The sequence below is a fragment of the Anomaloglossus baeobatrachus genome, chromosome 1 (genome assembly GCF_048569485.1).
Source record: "Anomaloglossus baeobatrachus isolate aAnoBae1 chromosome 1, aAnoBae1.hap1, whole genome shotgun sequence".
In the NCBI taxonomy this organism is placed as follows: domain Eukaryota; kingdom Metazoa; phylum Chordata; class Amphibia; order Anura; family Aromobatidae; genus Anomaloglossus; species Anomaloglossus baeobatrachus.
This window is the reverse complement of record NC_134353.1, coordinates 524,542,548-524,563,867: the sequence shown is the minus strand read 5'-3', so window position 1 is coordinate 524,563,867 and position 21,320 is coordinate 524,542,548.

The window sequence follows — 21,320 nt, the reverse complement described above, 5'->3', positions numbered from 1 at the left end:
GTCTATTGTGAAGGAGAGGGCCGTGGGGGGATCAACGCTGCACAGGTACTGTGGGACACCGGGGAACACTGGTGAGGTTATAGGGGGTGACCTGGCAGGGCCTGGGGAGGAGTTTTCTGTCGCATGTGTCATGGCACATGTGACAGAAATCAGAGGAGTAGGGTAAATGCGGCCGGCGCGCTGCTGTGCGCGCGGCCATCTTGGATTTCTGGGAGGGCATCAGGGGGGGCACTTTGGCGACACCGGAGGACCGGGGAGGAGATTTATCATGTTTGTTCATGCCAGATGGGAGATAAATAATTTTTTACCGACACTGTCATTTACTGTAACGTGATCATCGGTATACGGTGTATACCTGTGATCACATGAGCGGGGACCGGAAAAACCGTCCTGAATCATGATCTCCAGGGTCTCAGCTACCCCCTGAAACCCCGGAGATTTTCTGACGCTGGGGGGCGTTATTCACTTATTTCTGCCTGCTGTTTATAAACGGCAGATCAGTATAAGGCTACATTAACACGACCGATCCATTTTTGTGGTCTGCAAAAAACAGTCATTTTTTTTTCACGGGTGTATCCGTGTGGCATCCGTTTCCGTTCCGTAAATGTCATCTGTTTGTCATCCGTGTGCCTTCCGTTTTTTTTGTGTACTGCAAAAAAACTGAAGGAGGGAAAATACATAAATTTACCCAGGATCCATAGCTTCAACCTACATGAGACGGTCACATGTTCACTCCAGTTCCATTTTCTACTGCTTTTCACAGCGTAGAGCGCTCTGGTGATTTTCCTGTGCTTGTACACTTCATATCAGTCTTTTCTGTCATTATAATGGCAGAAAGACACATAATGTCCCACTCTCCTGAATTTTGTAATTTTGCACCCTTTGGTGCCTTTCATGTGGCACTAAGGGGTGCTTAGCTTTGTATTTAGCCAAAAAAATGAAAAAAAATGACGTGGGGTTTCCCCTATTTTTGTAGCCAGCTAGGGTAAAGCAGACGGCTGCAGCCTGCAGACCACAGCTGGCAGCCTCACCTTGGCTGGTAATCCAAAACTGAGGGCACCCCACGCTGTTATTTTAAATTAAATAAATAATTAAAAAAAAAACACGTAGGGGTCCCCCCAAAATTGGATCACCAGCCAAGGTAAAGCAGACAGCTGGGGTCTGATATTCTCAGACTAGGGAGGTCCATGGTTATTGGACTCTCCCCAGCCTAAAAATAGCAGGCCGCAGCCGCCCCAGAAGTGGCGCATCCATTAGATGCGCCAATCCTGGTGCTTCGCCCCAGCTCATCCTGTGCCCTGGTGCGGTGGCAAACGGGGTAATATATGGGGTTAATACCAGATGTGTAATGTCACCTGGCATCAAGCCCTGGGATTGGTGAGGTCAGGCGTCTATCAGATACCCGACATCACCAACCCAGTCAGTAATAAAAAAAAATAGACGACAAACACATTTTTATTTGAAAAAACACTTCAAACACAAATCCAGGTCTGGTGTAATCCAAGGGGTTGCCATGACGATCCACACTGTCCCAGTCAATGAAGAGCAGGATGTTCCCCATTGGCTGGGAGAGTAATGCAGTGACTTGAGCTAACATCAATGGGTCAGCCCAGGTCACTGCAGGGGATGACAAGTGCTGCTGTCAGCGAGGTACATTACCTGCGCTGATCTCCTGCACTGCTGACAGCACCTGTCACTGAGTTCAATGACCTTCACAGCCAAGTATCGCGAGAGGCCCGTGACGTCACCGCTAGTCAGTCTCGGGTAGGAAGTGAGAGAAGGTGATGAGACAAGCGGCGGCCATGGAGGACAGTGACAGCGCTGAGGTCGGGACTTTATCACCGCAGGTAAGCCGAGCGAGACCATGTGTGCAGAGTGCCAGGTGGGCGAAGCCTAGCGGGGTAATGTGTGCAGAGTGCCAGGTGTGCAGAGTGCCAGGTGGGCGGAACCTAGCGGGGTAATGTGTGCAGAGTGCCAGGTGTGCAGAGTGCCAGGTGGGCGGAGCCTAGCGGGACCATGTGTGCAGAGTGCCAGGTGTGCAGAGTGCCAGGTGGGTGGATTCTAGCGGGGAAATGTGTGCAGAGTGCCAGGTGGGCGGATTCTAGCGGGACCATGTGTGCAGAGTGCCAGGTGTGCAGAGTGCCAGGTGGGCGGAGCCTAGCGGAGAAATGTGTGCAGAGTGCAGGTGGGCGGAGCCTAGCGGGACCATGTGTGCAGAGTGCCAGGTGGGCAGATCCTAGCGGGGTAATGTGTGCAGAGTGCCAGGTCGGCGGAGCCTAGCGGGACCATGTGTGCAGAGTGTCAGGTGGGCGGAGCCTAGCGGGACCATGTGTGCAGAGTGCCAGGTGGGCGGAGTCTAGCGGGGTAATGTGTGCAGAGTGCCAGGTGGGCGGAGCCTAGCGGGACCATGTGTGCAGAGTGCCAGGTGTGCAGAGTGCCAGGTGGGCGGAGCCTAGCGGAGAAATGTGTGCAGAGTGTAGGTGGGCGGAGCCTAGCGGGACCATGTGTGCAGAGTGCCAGGTGGGCGGAGCCTAGCGGGACCATGTGTGCAGAGTGCCAGGTGTGCAGAGTGCCAGGTGGGTGGATTCTAGCGGGGAAATGTGTGCAGAGTGCCAGGTGGGCGGATTCTAGCGGGACCATGTGTGCAGAGTGCCAGGTGTGCAGAGTGCCAGGTGGGCGGAGCCTAGCGGAGAAATGTGTGCAGAGTGCAGGTGGGCGGAGCCTAGCGGGACCATGTGTGCAGAGTGCCAGGTGGGCAGATCCTAGCGGGGTAATGTGTGCAGAGTGCCAGGTCGGCGGAGCCTAGCGGGACCATGTGTGCAGAGTGTCAGGTGGGCGGAGCCTAGCGGGACCATGTGTGCAGAGTGCCAGGTGGGCGGAGTCTAGCGGGGTAATGTGTGCAGAGTGCCAGGTGGGCGGAGCCTAGCGGGACCATGTGTGCAGAGTGCCAGGTGGGCGGAGCCTAGCAGGACCATGTGTGCAGAGTGCCAGGTGGACGGAGCCTAGCGGGGTAATGTGTGCAGAGTGCCAGGTGGGCGGAGCCTAGCGGGACCAAGTGTGCAGAGTGTCAGGTGGGTGGAGCCTAGCGGGACCATGTGTGCAGAGTGCCAGGTGGGCGGAGCCATGTGTGCTGGCGGCGGAGTGCGAAGTGGGTGGAGCCTAGCGGGGTCATGTGGCGCTGAGGACGTCAGTGTCCTGGACTGCATGGCTGGGGACAGGTGAGTGTGAGTGTGTGTGTGTGTGTGTGTGTGTGTGTATGTATGTGTACATGCTGGGTGCAGGAGGGGGCGGAGCGAGCTTAGCGGGGAAGTGTGGGCTTCCTGCACGTAACTAGGATAAATATCGGGTTATTAACCAAAGCGCTTTGCTTGGATACCCGATGTTTATCTTGGTTACCAGCTTGTGGCAGGCTGCTAGCGATGGCTCCTGCACACTGTAGCTGTAAAAAGCCCTGCTTTTTGCTGCTAGAACCGTTCTCGAACGTAACTAGAACTATCGAACTTTAGCAAAAAGCTCGAGTTCTAGTTCGATCTAGAACAACCCCCAAAATCACTCGAACCGCGAACTGGAGAACCGCGAACCGCGCTCAACTCTACTTGGCAGTATAATGTTTCAAAATGATCTGAATAAGATGTTTGAATAGGCAAATAATAATAATTTTTATTTATATAGCACCAACATATGCTGCAGTACTTTACAATTCAGAGGAGACGTATACAAATAACATCAGACATTGCAGAATAACACAATTCAACAGAAACCAATAAGAGTGAGGGCCCTGCTCACAATCTATGAACGAGCTGACAATACTTGGCAACTGAGATTTAACTTTGATAAATATAGAAAAATGCATCTAGGATGGAGTAATCCTATAGCTGCATTTATATTAAATGGAAGTAAACTTGGGACTACAGAACAGGAAAAAGACTTGGGGATTCTGGTTACAAATAAGCTGAGCAGCAGCACTCAATGTCAGGCAGCAGCTGCTAAAGCAAACAAGATTTTAGGATGCATAAAAAGAGAAATAAACTCCCAAAGAATTGTTACCCCTCTATAAATCATGTGGGATTAAGTTTTGGGCTCTACTTTTAAAAAATATGTTCAGAAGTTTGAGTCAGTTCAAAGTTGGACAACTAAATTATTACAAGGGATGGAAGGCTTCCAATATAATGAGAGGTTGGGAAAGTTGGGCTTGTTTAGCTTAAGAAAAATACATCTCAGAAGAGATCTCATTTATACGTATAAAAACATGTTTGGTTAATTCAAAGGACTGGCACATTACTTATTCCTTCCAAAGACAATACTAAGGACCAGGGGGAAATCACCGAGTGGAAGAACGGCAATTCCAGCAGCTAAATAGATAAGGATTCTTTGCAGTTAGTGTAGTCAGACTGTGGAATGCCCTACCACAAGAGGTAGTAATGGAAGACACTATAACAGCTTTTAAAAAAGGGCTGGATGATTTTCTAAGTACACACAACATTGTAAGTTATAAATGATTTAGTAACAAAAAATGTATAATTGGTGGAAAAGGAGAAAGGTTGATCTTGATGGACCTAGGTCTTTTTTCAACCTATGCAAATATGTAATTATTTGACCCAGCGACCATGAACAGCGGTAAAGTTACTGATGTCTCCACTCTTCAGCTGTGTTATGCAGTGCGGCATAACCTGGAATTTAATCGAAACAAAGTCTATGGAGTGTCAGAACGATGCTAAATAGACTTTGTTCATCAAAATCTCTGGACTACGTAGGACCAGGTGGGAATTTTTTTTCTTTTGAATAAAGTGGTGAATGAGCATAAATGCCTTGTTTTATTTCAATTTGTTTGTATATTTGTGTTTTATTCAGATATCTTTTTTTGGGCCACAACAGATTCAATGGATTACTACCGAGCTGCATGTTTTTTTTTTTTTAAATTAAATGGTAAATGAGGGAAAGATTCTAGGAGTATTTATTGAGATAAATTAATTTTGTGTGTCTGTTTTTTGGGGGGATTACTGGGTTACTAATCGTTGTGCCTGAAAGCTAACTCTCCATCACTAGCATCAGGATTTGATGCCAGCTCACACTATACATCTAACATCAACCCCATAAACTATTACCCCAATCGCCAACGCACCAGAGTAATCTGGAAGAGCTAAGGTGGAGAAAAGGCATCTAATATTATGCGCCACTTCTTGGGCGGCTGCAGGCTGGTATTTGTAGGCCGGGAAGGGCCCAATAATCATGAACCTTAGCATCCTGAAAATATCAGTTCTCAGCTGTTTGCTATACCTTTGCTGGTTATCAAAAATTGGAGGGATCACACTTTTTTCAATTATGTATACAATTATTTAGTTAATAGCTGTGAAATCTATCTAATATTCAAAAATAGTAGTTGCACTCAAGCAAAGGAGAAAAAACAAGAATTTAGACAGTGAATATTGGAATGTGAATACGCATTACTGCTAGAAAACATAAAAAAACATTTTGAAAAAATTTCTTTGAAAAATTTGAGTTGCTTAGCAAATAATGGTGTCCAAATTTACTTGTGCCCAGATACCAATGTCAAGGTGTAACTGTCATCAGGGTCCTAATCTAAATGCTATGCCTCTCTTGTCCAAACTGAACTATTATTCGGGCTAGAATAGAACTTGCAAAACAAAATTTAAAAACACCTGAAATAAGTAAGAGGAGTGCGCAGATAAAGGACATGACTCCATAATACAAGTGCAATTGCTATTTTTGAATATTGTATGTCATGTTCAGTATGCACCAGTTCAGACTATGAGATTAGAAAATGCCGACAATTTTTTCTCGTTTGTGAAATCTATCTATATATCATCACACATTTTTAACAAAAGCCCCCCATTCATTTCAGTGTCATTTTTTTCTAGCACGTGTCACACAGATGTCACATGTACGGTGCACACAGAAAGCAGACGAATTACACCTATGTACACACAGATGGCTACATGGATAGTCAAAACGGATTTATGAAGGGGGCCTAAAACATAATACAAGAGCAGTGGTCTCAAACTTGTTAAATTTTTTCTCATGATCTAGATTTAGTGACATTGAGAGCTATACAGTGATATCTATGTTATACAGGGAAATGTACTTCAGTGATGACTTCATTGAGGGTTGAAGAACTTAATTGCCAGGAATTTTGGCTCATCCTTCCACAGAAGTCAGTTTACAGTATGTGCATCCAAGTAGGTGTTAAAAAAATCACTTTAAAAAATCTGACTCCACTTCCATCTGTTGCAAATTTCAATTATTACAGTTTAAAAGTCTATGAAAATGACCTACAAAAGGAGGACAAGCTCTACAATGCAATTTCTTACCAGCACATTTGCAGTGACGAAAGGGGTTGTGCAGTACTTTTTATATTGATTGCCTATACTCAGGATAGGTCATCAATATCAGATTGGTGGGGGTCTGACTGATCATCAGCTGTTCCTGGTGCAGTCAGTGGCTTGATGTGATCAGTTGTAAGGCTTCAAAGCACAGTTTCATCAACTCCACAGTGTCCACAGCTGGGTACAGCATAAAGACACTATTCAAATTAATAAGGATGGCTCTACAGTATCCCGTTTTAGTCGCTGTGCCGTTGACAGAGCTATCCTGTTCTACTCAGCAAATAAGGACATGTGGCCTCCACTGGCAGAGCTGATTAGCAGGGGTGCCAAGTGTCATGCCCCCACCAATCTTGTAATCATGACCTATCCTAAGGATAGACCAATATTATTAAATCACAGGACAATCCTTTTAAGAATATGTTCTTCACACGTAACAGTAGGTTAATAGCAAAAGCTGAATTGTGGTTCAAAAGATTTCGTAAAGATGTTAGCCATGGTCATTGCATACATGCTTGTTCACATCCTTTCATACCATGTAGGTCTCATGAATGATAGGATATATAAACCAGCCCTTTCATGAAGTACTGGGTCATATAATATTGCAGCGCTGATGTCCTGGGTTCAAATCCCACCAAGGACAACATCTGCAAGGAGTTTGTATGTTCTGCCCGTGTTTCCGTGGCCTTTCTCCAGTTTACTCCCACACTACAAAGACATACAGCTAGGGACCTTTGATTGTGAGCCCCAATGGGGACAATGTTGCTGATGTATGTAAAGCGCTATGAAATTAATAGTGCTATATAAATGAATAAATATTATTGTTATAACTTAGCTTGGGAGCATCTACTCAATTTGGACAATCAACAGACTAATGACTGACACATAGAAATCCATTGATGGAATAGTGAAACGTTTGTGTGGCATAACTGGGAAAATTGCAGCATCACAATGTGGCACCTTCTCAGCATCATCAATTGCAGCATCACAATCAGGTTCCACCTTCAGGGAATTACTGATTCCCTTAGTGGAACTTGATTTAAGAAGCACCTTGGAATGAATTTGTCGCGGGCGGCGGGGCGCTGCGCTTGCTAACGCTCGGGTCCGGCGCTGCAGCTGCTGCTCGGTGGCTCGAGCGGTGGGCCGGATCCAGGGACTTGAGCGGCGCTCCTCGCCCGTGAGTGAAAAGGGGGTGGTTTGTTTGGGGATTTAGTCCGTGACGCCACCCACGGGTTGTGGTGAAGATGGGCACCACCGCTGCTGGTGACGGGGATCCCGGGAGCGATGGTAGGGAGCAGCTGGTGTGTTGTTTTCCCCCTCCGTGGGTAGGGGTTGGTGGTCCCGGGGCCCGGTGGTGTGACAGAGAGGCAGGGTTGGTGAGGTGCAAGGTTGCAGGGACAGCGTGGCATGGTGCCGGATGGCACGGGTGTACTCACTCAGCAATAGATGCACAAAGTCTCCGGTAAACCAAACGGCTGGATGGACGGGTCCCGCAGCCGGCTGCAGTGTCTCTCCCCGGACAGGTGATGGTGGCTGTCTTTCCCTGCACCTTTGTGTACTGTGTTGACTCCAATGGCTTCCCAACGGTAGTCCGCTCCCTGGTGTATAGATACCGGAGGAGCCCTTTTTGCCCGCAGGCGCTGGCCCTCGCATTTCTAGCCGGTGGCGGTGGCTGTATATCCTCACGGTGTGAGCGGTTGCCTTCAATCGGGACTTAGTTGTTAGGGAACCCTGGGGGTTCCTGTCACATTCGGATTTGACTATTGACGGCGGCTCCAAGCCTGGTCGGGGTCCGATGGCCCTGCCTGTGTGCTTAGCTTCACTCCGTTCCCCCGTCCGGTACCGGTGGGCCACCGCCCAACCCCGGTCCTTACGGCTCTGCGGAGTTCCACCAACTCCTGCAGACGGCCACAACCATCTGCCAACCTTGCTCTTAGTGCCCGGGCTTCAACCCAGACACTCGCAGTAAGTGACCACTCACTTTCACCTCCTGGACTGAACAGAACTACTGCTTTTCCCACCTCCAGGCCTGTGAACTCCTCGGTGGGTGGGGCCAACTGCCTGGCTCCGCCCCACCTGGTGTGGACATCAGACCCTGGAGGGAGGCAACAAGGGTTTTTTTGTCTGACTAATGTAACTGTCTGGGGGGTGGGGATGTGTGTGTGTTTTGTCTGTGGCGACCTGGCTAGTCCAGGGCGCCACATTCCCCCTTGGTAAAATGCAGACCGTCCGCGTCCATCACCGGTTTTATTTTGTTTTTTCAAACTGAAAAAGATAAATAACATGAGAAAAACGGTAAAACATGAAACATAAGCATACTTTAGGTCCTCTTAAATGTTACAACACATATACATTTTTAATAACGGACGGACGGATGTCTTCCACTCTCCCACCCAAGCAACCTAGCTCTGATGCTGCCCCTAAGAAGTGGGCAGCACCCCTTTACCCCAGTCCAGGTTCAGGCTGCTCGAGCGGGAACGGGTACGGTAACTCGCACCCGACTGTCACTTCAGGGGACCCCATGTCCAGGGGGACGCCTGACCCCCGGAGGATCGCCACCGGTTATGGTAGTGGCGGGCCTGGGCCATCACTTTCCTCCAGACCCATCCTCCAAATCAGCCTCTCCGGAGGCGGTAACGGTATCCATCCCACAACATTATTTATAAGCCCACAAGTTCGTGGGTGGCCTGCAAGTTCTCGGCCATGTCCATGAGCAGTTTCTCATGTGGGTGGTAAACACATAGGGTCCCTCCAGGGACAACTTGCCGGCAACGGCCTGGGTAATCACAGTAGGTAATTAGATGAAAACTTGGTTAATTCGGATTGATTCATTTTGCTGAGGGTCCCAACGGGGGACAACAGGGTGCAACGGTGGACCGCTGCCTTCACTTTAGGTCGACTTCTTCATAGACCTTCTCCACCTCGACATCCTGACAGCAAGGTGGGGGAGGGGACTCGGACTGTGCCTGAAAACTGCGGCCTTCCCTCACCTTCACATCGAGGGCATACCAGCCCCTCTCCCCGCAGTGTCGAGTGTAGGCCACCAGGTCTCCCGGCAGCAGGTCTCGGCCCGGGTGGCCCGTCGGCAGATGGGCATGTACATCCCGGCGGGCTACAAACACTTCGGCCTCCATGCCCGGTTCATAAATAAAGCCGTACCCCCGGTGAGGGTCAAATCTCCAGACCTGCCCCTCGTACACCGAGCCCCGTACCCGGAAGGTGGCATTTCGGAGGTGGTCATTCTCACGGATGGTACGAGCCACCATCTCTGCCCTCTGGTGCTCTCTTTCAGCAATTACCCGGCCCAGCGGGTTCGGCTCCCTGTCCCAGTAAGGGGTGTCTGCATGCCCCCGCGCACGGGCCGGGCCCCGAGGGACTTCCTTCACGCTGCCCACAACTGGCGCCCTTTTTGGAAGGTCCCGCGGTGACATGGCCCGGGGTGCTGCCTTGCAGCGGTGACCTGGCGCAGCCTCAGCCGAGTTTTGGGGTTTGGGAACAGGGATCCTCATCGGCTGGACCTCCGCCTCCTTCTGGACCGGACGGACTACCGGACCCGGGACAGTCTTGGGTGCGGCCACTTCCGGTGCCGACGGCTCCTCTTCGCGGACGGGCACCTCCCGCTGGATCTTCCATGGCAGCGGTGCTGGTCGTCTGCGGATATCGCTTGCAGGCTGGCCCTCCAGGGCGGACGGGCGGAGCTCCGCTACCGGTGGTGGGGGTAGCGGGCCTAGTGGCGGGGTAGCAGCAACCGATAGGGGTAGCGGGGGGAGGCAGCAGGGTGAGCGGGCGCAGACCGGGCCCCTCAGCCGCAGCGACCGGTCCTTCTGGGACACAGGGGCGTGGGTCGCTTACCCGCTCCTCCAACTCTCTCCACCTCGTGTCCCCGCACGGCCGACGCCACTTCCGCCATGTTGGCCACCCATCCTTCCAAGCAGAACTCCACTTGGGCCTGCAGGCGGCTGCACAGTTGTGCGGTCCGGACCACGCCGCGGTTCCTGGTGTGGGCTCCGGGGTTTCAGCGGTGCCGGACGGACGGAACATCTTGCGCAGCAGTGTTCCAGGAACCAAATGGCTTGCAGAGTCCTGGCGTCCCCGCTTTTATGGCCTCGGCTACATTATGCAGGCTTCCACCTGCCCCCCCTTGGTTTTTCTAGCACTTCCGCTTGTTGGGGGCGGGGCTTCTATTTTGCGCTTTCCCTGCTCGGGGAAGACGCTCGAGCAGGAAATCTTCGCGCCAAAGATGGCGGCGCTTTAAATTTTTCAGCTGGACGCTGCCGGCGGAAACCACAAGGCGCACTTCTACTGGTAAGTAGCGGGCGGCGGGGCACTGCGCTTGCTAACGCTCGGGTCCGGTGCTGCAGCTGCTGCTCGGTGGCTCGTGGGCCGGATCCAGGGACTTGAGCGGCGCTCCTCACCCGTGAGTGAAAAGGGGGTGGTTTGTTTGGGGATTTAGTCCGTGACGCCACCCACGGGTTGTGGTAAAGATGGGCACCACTGCTGCTGGTGACGGGGATCCCGCGAGCGATGGTAGGGTGCGGCTGGGGTGTTGTTTTCCCCCTCCGTGGGTAGGGGTTGGTGGTCCCGGGGCCCGGTGGTGTAACAGAGAGGCAGGGTTGGTGAGGTGCAGGGTTGGAGGGACAGCGTGGCACGGTGCCGGATGGCACGGGTGTACTCACTCAGCAATAGATGCACAAAGTCTCCGGTAAACCAAACGGCTGGATGGACGGGTCCCGCAGCCGGCTGCAGTGTCTCTCCCCGGACAGGTGATGGTGGCTGTCTTTCCCTGCACCTTTGTGTACTGTGTTGACTCCAATGGCTTCCCAACGGTAGTCCGCTCCCTGGTGTATAGATACCGGAGGAGCCCTTTTTGCCCGCAGGCGCTGGCCCTCGGATTTCTAGCCGGTGGCGGTGGCTGTATATCCTCACGGTGTGAGCGGTTGCCTTCAATCGGGACTTAGTTGTTAGGGAACCCTGGGGGTTCCTGTCACATTCGGATTTGACTATTGACGGCGGCTCCAAGCCTGGTCGGGGTCCGATGGCCCTGCCTGTGTGCTTAGCTTCACTCCGTTCCCCCGTCTGGTACCGGTGGGCCACCGCCCAACCCCGGTCCTTACGGCTCTGCGGAGTTCCACCAACTCCTGCAGACGGCCACCACCATCTGCCAACCTTGCTCTTAGTGCCCGGGCTTCAACCCAGACACTCGCAGTAAGTGACCTCTCACTTTCACCTCCTGGACTGAACAGAACTACTGCTTTTCCCACCTCCAGGCCTGTGAACTCCTCGGTGGGTGGGGCCAACTGCCTGGCTCCGCCCCACCTGGTGTGGACATCAGACCCTGGAGGGAGGCAACAAGGGTTTTTTTGTCTGACTAATGTAACTGTCTGGGGGGTGGGGATGTGTGTGTGTTTTGTCTGTGGCGACCTGGCTAGTCCAGGGAGCCACATTCCCCCTTGGTAAAATGCAGACCGTCCGCGTCCATCACCGGTTTTATTTTGTTTTTTTAAACTGAAAAAGATAAATAACATGAGAAAAACGGTAAAACATGAAACATAAGCATACTTTAGGTCCTCTTAAATGTTACAACACATATACATTTTTAATAACGGACGGACGGATGTCTTCCACTCTCCCACCCAAGCAACCTAGCTCTGATGCTGCCCCTAAGAAGTGGGCAGCACCCCTTTACCCCAGTCCAGGTTCAGGCTGCTCGAGCGGGAATGGGTACGGTAACTCGCACCCGACTGTCACTTCAGGGGACCCAATGTCCAGGGGGACCCCTGACCCCCGGAGGATCGCCACCGGTTATGGTAGTGGTGGGCCTGGGCCATCACTTTCCTCCAGGCCCATCCTCCAAATCAGCCTCTCCGGAGGCGGTAACGGTATCCATCCCACAACATTATTTATAAGCCCACAAGTTCGTGGGTGGCCTGCAAGTTCTCGGCCATGTCCATGAGCAGTTTCTCATGTGGGTGGTAAACACATAGGGTCCCTCCAGGGACAACTTGCCGGCAACGGCCTGGGTAATCACAGTAGGTAATTAGATGAAAACTTGGTTAATTCGGATTGATTCACTTTGCTGAGGGTCCCAACGGGGGACAACAGGGTGCAACGGTGGACTGCTGCCTTCACTTTAGGTCGACTTCTTCATAGACCTTCTCCACCTCGACATCCTGACAGCAAGGTGGGGGAGGGGACTCGGACTGTGCCTGAAAACTGCGGCCTTCCCTCACCTTCACATCGAGGGCATACCAGCCCCTCTCTCCGCAGTGTCGAGTGTAGGCCACCAGGTCTCCCGGCAGCAGGTCTCGGCCCGGGTGGCCCGTCGGCAGATGGGCATGTACATCCCGGCGGGCTACAAATACTTCGGCCTCCATGCCCGGTTCATAAATAAAGCCGTACCCCCGGTGAGGGTCAAATGTCCAGACCTGCCCCTCGTACACCGAGCCCCGTACCCGGAAGGTGGCATTTCGGAGGTGGTCATTCTCACGGATGGTACGAGCCACCATCTCTGCCCTCTGGTGCTCTCTTTCAGCAATTACCCGGCCCCGCGGGTTCGGCTCCCTGTCCCAGTAAGGGGTGTCTGCATGCCCCCGCGCACGGGCCGGGCCCCGAGGGACTTCCTTCACGCTGCCCACAACTGGCGCCCTTTTTGGAAGGTCCCGCGGTGACATGGCCCGGGGTGCTGCCTTGCAGCGGTGACCTGGTGCAGCCTCAGCTGAGGTTTGGGGTTTGGGAACAGGGATCCTCATCGGCTGGACCTCCGCCTCCTTCTGGACCGGACGGACTACCGGACTCGGGACAGTCTTGGGTGCGGCCACTTCCGGTGCCGACAGCTCCTTTTCGCGGACGGGCACCTCCCGCTGGATCTTCCATGGCAGCGGTGCTGGTCTTCTGCGGATATCGCTTGCAGGCTGGCCCTCCAGGGCGGACGGGCGGAGCTCCGCTACCGGTGGTGGGGGTAGCGGGCCTAGTGGCGGGGTAGCAGCAACCGATAGGGGTAGCGGGTGGAGGCAGCAGGGTGAGCGGGCACAGACCGGGCCCCTCAGCCGCAGCGACCGGTCCTTCTGGGACACAGGGGCGTGGGTCGCTTACCCGCTCCTCCAACTCTCTCCACCTCGTGTCCCCGCACGGCCGATGCCACTTCCGCCATGTCGGCCACCCATCCTTCCAAGCAGAACTCCACTTGGGCCTGCAGGCGGCTGCACAGTTGTGCGGTCCGGACCACGCTGCTGTTCCTGGTGTGGGCTCCGGAGTTTCAGCGGTTCCGGACGGACGGAACATCTTGCGCAGCAGTGTTCCAGGAACCAAATGGCTTGCAGAGTCCTGGCGTCCCCGCTTTTATGGCCTCGGCTACATTATGCAGGCTTCCACCCGCCCCCCCTTGGTTTTTCTAGCACTTCCGCTTGTTGGGGGCGGGGCTTCTATTTTGCGCCTTCCCTGCTCGGGGAAGACGCTCGAGCAGGAAATCTTTGCGCCAAAGATGGCGGCGCTTTAAATTTTTCAGCCGGACGCTGCCGGCGGAGACCACAAGGCGCACTTCTACTGGTAAGTAGCGGGCGGCGGGGCACTGCGCTTGCTAACGCTCGGGTCCGGCGCTGCAGCTGCTGCTCGGTGGCTCGTGGGCTGGATCCAGGGACTTGAGCGGCGCTCCTCACCCGTGAGTGAAAAGGGGGTGGTTTGTTTGGGGATTTAGTCCGTGACGCCACCCACGGGTTGTGGTAAAGATGGGCACCACTGCTGCTGGTGACGGGGATCCCGCGAGCGATGGTAGGGTGCGGCTGGGGTGTTATTTTCCCCCTCCGTGGGTAGAGGTTGGTGGTCCCGGGCCCCGGTGGTGTGACAGAGAGGCAGGGTTAGTGAGGTGCAGGGTTGCAGGGACAGCGTGGCACGGTGCCGGATGGCACGGGTGTACTCACTCAGCAATAGATGCACAAAGTCTCCGGTAAACCAAACGGCTGGATGGACGGGTCCCGCAGCCGGCTGCAGTGTCTCTCCCCGGACAGGTGATGGTGGCTGTCTTTCCCTGCACCTTTGTGTACTGTGTTGACTCCAATGGCTTCCCAACGGTAGTCCGCTCCCTGGTGTATAGATACCGGAGGAGCCCTTTTTGCCCGCAGGCTCTGGCCCTCGGATTTCTAGCCGGTGGCGGTAGCTGTATATCCTCATGGTGTGAGCGGTTGCCTTCAATCGGGACTTAGTTGTTAGGGAACCCTGGTGGTTCCTGTCACATTCGGATTTGACTATTGACGGCAGCTCCAAGCCTGGTCGGGGTCCGATGGCCCTGCCTGTGTGCTTAGCTTCACTCCGTTCCCCCGTCCGGTACCGGTGGGCCACCGCCCAACCCCGGTCCTTACGGCTCTGCGGAGTTCCACCAACTCCTGCACTGAACAGAACTACTGCTTTTCCCACCTCCAGGCCTGTGAACTCCTCGGTGGGTGGGGCCAACTGCCTGGCTCCGCCCCACCTGGTGTGGACATCAGACCCTGGAGGGAGGCAACAAGGGTTTTTTTGTCTGACTAATGTAACTGTCTGGGGGGGTGGGGATGTGTGTGTGTTTTGTCTGTGGCGACCTGGTTAATCCAGGGCGCCACAAATTGATATAATGTGCCATTCTGTTCTTGCCATGAATTTACTCTCATGTCTTACTATTTGAAAGTCAAATACACTTGCTATGATTTTTTGCCTGAGAAAACTAAATAGAGACAGAAGCTGTTTTCTTAAGTTGTATGAACTTGTTGATATTTGACCCTATGCAGTTGCTTGAAAAACTGTTTATCTTTCACGACTTGAAAGCTGCATAATTTACAGAAAAATGTCAATAAAGCCAGAAATAGTGGAGCTATCATAACTACAGTGTGACTATATTTTCAATGCATGTATAAAACTGAATATACATAAAACTGCTTTTTATTTGTATTATTTGTCTGGAGCGTATATATTTCAGAATACAAATTAATCATAATATGTCATTCATTTCTGGATCGCCGATTCCGCCTGAGATTGCTGATCGGATTAACGATCCTAGCCAAACCCCTTAAATTCAAAGGGAAGCAAAAATGATGTGTTTTAAAATGGTGTAGGTGGCTGTAAAAGAAAGAAAACAAAAAAGGGTTAATGCAGTACATACTTACCGAGTTTCCCTGTGGCTGCAGCGCTACTTCAGGGTCTGATAACTATCCCTCATAAATATTCACTGCTTTCCCCTTCCACTTGCATCTCAGATTGGCTGCCGATGGACCACGCCCTCACCCTCTGAGACAGCGTTTGTGATTGGTTGGAATCCCAAACTCAGTTGATGTCCTCATAATGATGTAAAATAAATGAATAGATAATAAAATTGAAGCAGGGTCCCCCCTGTATTGATAGCAGCACAGATAAAGCCATGGTTACAGGCTGCAGCCCCTAGCCATGTGCTTATCATGCCTGTGTAGCAAAATAAGAGGAACCGCATGCGACATTTTTTAAAATTATTTAAATAAATAATGAAAAAAAACCTTGGCATGCAGCCTCCCCAAGTTTAATACCCAGCCATGATAAAGCCGACAGCTGGGGGCTGGTATTTTCAGGCTGGTGAGGCCCATGATTATTGCCCCCCAGCCTAAAAATAGCAGCCTGCATCCACCCAGGATTGTCGCATCCATTAGATGTGACTCTCCTGGCACTTTAAGCACCTCTTCCCTATTGCCCTGGTGTGGTGGCAATCGGGGTAAAAAGAGGTTAATAACAGATTAAAGCTGCCAATAAACCCTAGATTAGTATTGGGATGCTTCTATGAGACTCCCCAATATTAATCTGTAAGTTAAAATAAACACAACAATCCTTTATTATTTGAAATAAAAAAATAAAACAACAACCTATATCACCAATTAGCCCCCAAACTACCCAGGTCAATTTAATCCATACCAGAAGATCCCACGACAATTCTAGCTCTGCTACATCTAAAGGCACAGAACTTGGCCATAAAATGTGACCGCCCGCTGTGAGTTTCAGGTAGAGACTGAGCCCCAGTGATAAGCGGGGACATCACTCGGGATAGTTGCAATCACACGGTCCTCCACCTGTGATTGCATGTAACCTGACCTCAGGTGACCTCGGTAAACTCAGTGACCTCACCTCAGGTGAGACCTGCATTTCCTGGCTGAAAACATTGTTTTTTTGCAAAAAGATATAGATTTGGGGCTGAAATTTTTACACGATTTTCCTGCACCCAATCAACACCTCTTGGTAATAAAAAACATCTCTACCCCATCATACCGCATGCGGGTTTTATGAGCATATTTTTTTTTTACATTGGGTGCATGAATATGGTGTAACAATTTCATCACCCTACTAGCATCTCTTAGCCCAAAAAATGCAAAAGAAAAGTTTTGACGCTGTTTCTGTGCAGTTTTCTGCGAATTTCTGCACCAGCTTTCAGCACCAAATTTGCCCCTTCTTGGCAGAGAAAAAAAGTTTTTTTGCATTTATGGGCCAAGAGATGCAAATTTGGTGATGAAATTTTGCACACTGTTCCTCTGTTCCAGTAAATTTTGTGGAAGAATCTGTTATAGTCTAATATGTTCCTTAGCCCCTTGGTTGAATAGGGTTAATAGATTATGGGGCAGAACAGAAAGAATTGTAATTGATTTTAAAGAGATGCCACTTTGTAAAATATTTAGTATTATGCCAGTGGAAGTGGACTAAGCAAAACAATGACTCCAGCTGATGGAGTCACTGCCAGAGGTTACATTTTCCTGCAATAATTGAGATTAGTGATGGGAAATATATTTTATTGCCACTTTATTTATATTTTATATCCTTGCCACTGATATACTTGCTAGAGGCATAGGAGACTGACACCTCATTTGGTCCTTCTATTGTTGGGATGGATGCTGCCAGCAGTGCTCATGGGATGGACAAAAATGATAATTTAACTACAGCCTTCTTTTAGTGTTAGTGTGGCACATATCTCCAATTTGACCATTTAAACTGATGAAAAATGGTGAAAAAAAATTCAGAAATTTGTTACAAAAGCTTGTGTTGCAATTTTCAGAAAGGGAACATTTTCTATTTTGAAGAAATGAGCTATGTTGGGTCTTTGATTTTAGGCCCTTAAGCTAATGTTTTTATTGGTACCTTTTTAGGGTAGATACACTGTTTCGATTGCCTCTTATTCCATTTTTCTTGCGCTGATAAGGTGGCTTTAAACTTGTAATTTTGGCTTTTTGACTTCTTTTATTATATCATTTACCAATTAATTTAATTAATTTATTAGTTTGATAGATCGAACTTTCACAAATGAAGCGATATCACGTGTGAGGGTTTTATTTTTAATTTTTACAATTTTAATGATGCAAAAGGTTGTGATTTGAACTTTTGTATGGATTTTTTTTTCATACTTTTAAAACATTTTTTACTTTCTATTGTATTGATTAGTCCTACCTTAGATGACTTAAACCTATGCTTGTCTGGTTGCTGGTGCTTTATACAGCAACACCCCAGAACTGCTGTATATGGCATAAATCACGGTCTCCTATAAATGTCATCTAAAATAACAGTTGCAACCAAGTAAAGAGAAGGAGAAAAAACAAGTATGTAGATGGTGAACATTGGAATATGATAAGACATTATTGCCAAGAAAACATGAACTTTTTTTTTAAATATCAGTTACTTAGCAAATAAAGGTGGCCAAATTTACTTGTGCCCAGGTACCACGTCAAGGTGTAACTCTCATCTGGGTCCTACTCTGATTGCTATGCCTCTCTTGTCCAATCTGAACTTTTATATGGGCTAAAATAGAACCTGCAAAAGGAAAATTAAAAACACCTGAAATAACTGAGAAGAGTGCACAGACAAAGGACATGACTCCATATTACAAACTAGAAACATTTTCCATAAACGTTAGCCTTGTTTTCACAGAAGTACCGTCATGACAGGCATAGGGTTTTTAGCAATCCCTGGCTGTCACAGGCGTCCATCAGTACCCAGCGATTCTGTCTTCAGGACATGGATGGATGGTAAGAACAGCACTACCCTCGGAACATGCGCTGTAAATGTTGGTGTCACAAATTGTGACTGTTAACAGGTTTACAGCTGCAGGTGAAGCTTGGCTTCTCACAGGGCTGTTAAAGCCAGTTGACTGCTGAATTTTTGTTTTTACTATTAACACAATTTGTGAGGTAGACATTTATGTTAAGATTTCTAGATAATGGAGACCTGTTTTAGAATGTAAAAAAAAAATGGCTTGCATGTTCTTCAATGCCGGAAGCACACTTTTTGTGACAACCTTGAATTCAGGATTTTGTATAAGTTGGTTGAAAATATAGCACTGATGAGTTTAATACTGTCCTCCTCTTTTGCAGTGTGGTAGTAATTAAAAAAGACTTAATAAGGTGATACTATTTCAAGATAATCTCAGATGAATGAATTCACAGCCACGTTGAGTGACCATAAAGCTGCAGCAGGTACCGAAATATCAGTTCATTCTTTGGAATAGTTTTCACTGACTGATAGTATAATTCATTTTCAACTTTTTTTTAACATAAAATTAGATTAAGCCATTTAAATCCCTGGTGAAATGAGCTGTGCACTCTATCCCCATAGCATTACACTGTAGAATCATAGAATAGAGTTCCTTACAGGCCTCCATCTTTTATACTGGCTGTGACAGCCCCCTGATTGGCTGCACTAGACCATGTGATGTGATAGCTGAAGGGCATTATGGGTTCACGCCTGATGCCAGTAGCCCACTCTAAGAATCTCCAGCAGTGTGTGAAATTGTGAGGAGCATTGTTTTGGGGGCAATTCTTGTGAATCTTAGTAAGAACTAAGAAATCTAAACTAAAAAAAGTCCCCTAAGAAATACACAATATCTGACAATATGTTTGCACCAGTTACTTTCTTGGTCTTCAAGCTTGAGATCTCACATGACAATTTTTGTGGCATTGTCTGTTATTATAATAACTAGTGATGGGTGAATACTAACTATTTGTGTTTGAATTATTCATAATGAATCCCAAAATACTATTCCATTATTCATCACAAACATTGATGAGTGGACCCGAACTGTAAAAGTCTGGATCCGAGCAGTTTCAAAGATACCCGGGTGCCGGACCTGGGCCCGGATTTCCGGGTGTTTGATCCAGATCTAGCACTCAAGAAATTAAAAAATAAAAAGGAAATATAAAGAAAATGAGAATATGAGAATGCAGCAAGCACTTCATACTTACTGAGGCTCCATTACGGCTGTAAATTGCTCTAGCGGTCGCTCCTTCATTTCCTGGGCTGCTCAAAATAGCAACCTGTAGCTGCCCGAGATTGTCGCATCCATTATTATTATTATTATTATTTATTTATAGAACACGATTGATTCCATGGTGCTGTACATGAGAAGGGGTTACATACAAAATACATATAGACAGACTATGTTATTTATTGTAACAGATAGATCAGATAGGGTACATAGGTAAGATAGAGGAAAGATGATTAGTTCAGTTTTGGCCACATTGAGTTTTAGGAAGCGAGAGGAGAAGAAAGAGGATATGGCTGATAGACACTCCAGGATTCTTGGCAGCAGAGATGTGACACCTGGGCCAGAGAGGTAGATCTGAATGTCATCAACATATAGGTGGTACTGAAAGTCATGGGACTTTGAGTTGACCCAGGCCAAATGTATAGACGGAGAAGAGTAAGAGACCCAAGACAGAGCCTTGAGGGACAAAAACAGAGAGAAGACAGAATGAAGAGGTTGTGTGGGAGTGGGAGACAGTAAAAGTGTGCTTGGAAAGGTATGAAGAAAACCAGGAGAGGGCAAGGTCTCTGACACCAAGGCAAGAGAGGATCTGTAATAGGAGAGAGTGGTCGACAGTGTCAAAGGCTGAGGACAAGTCTATAAGGAGAAGTATGGAGAAGTAACTGTTAGCTTTGGCAAAGTCATTTGTAATTTTAATCAGGGCAGTTTCAGTAGAGTGATGTGAATGGAAGCCGGATTGTAGGTTGTCAAAGAGACAGTTAGATGAGAGGTGGGAGAAAAGTTCAGCATGGACGTGCTGTTTGAGGAGTTTGCAAGCAAACAGGAGCAGCGATATGGGGCGATAGCTGGTAGTAGAGGTTCTATCGAGGGAAGATTTCTTTAGGATGGGTGTGATGTTGCATGTTTGAAAGTAGAAGGGAATGTACCAGAGGTTAAAGATAGGTTGAAAACATGGGTTAAGGCTGGGATAAGCATAGTGGCGAGGTTGGGGAGGAGATGAGATGGGGTCAAGTGCACAGGTGGTGAGGTGTGCTTTTGAGAGCAGATATGCAAGTTCTCCTTCATGGTGGTGAGGAAGTTTATGGGCGAGAGGAAGTGGTCTGTTATATGAAGGGGTTGCAGTGATGAAGCAAAAAAGACTTGCATAGTTGGTTTGATCTTGTCTTTGAAATATGTGGCAAAGTCTGCGGAGATAAGGGAGATTGGAGGGGCAGTGCTGGGTGGAGGAGAGAGTTAAAAGTATTGAATAACTGTTTGGGGTTGTGGGATAGAGAAGATACGAGGGTTTTGAAATAATCCTGTTTAGCAGAGATGAGGACCGAACCTAATGTATGAATTGCTTTTTAGAATGCGGTGAAGTCTTCCTGGGAGTGCGCTTTCTTCCACTGTCGCTCAGTAGCCCTAGACACTTGCCGAAGCTTTTTAGTGAGGCTGTTGTGCCAGGGTTGTCTATTGATTTGTTTCACTCTGCCATGCATGAGAGGAGCAACCAAATCAAAAGCTGATGTGAGAGTGACATTGTAGAAAACAGTGGCACTGTCTGTGTCATGGAGTGAAGATATGGAGGACAGCGGTAGGATAGAGTTGGAGAGTGTGTGCATGTCAAGATGTGTAAGGTTTCTGCGGGGGTGTGCTAGGTGCTGCATAAGGGGGGCAGATGAAGAGGACAGGGCTGAAAAGGTCAGTAGATGGTGGTCAGATAGGGGGAGAGGAGAGGTTGTGAGGTCAGATATGAAAAAGAGAAAGGT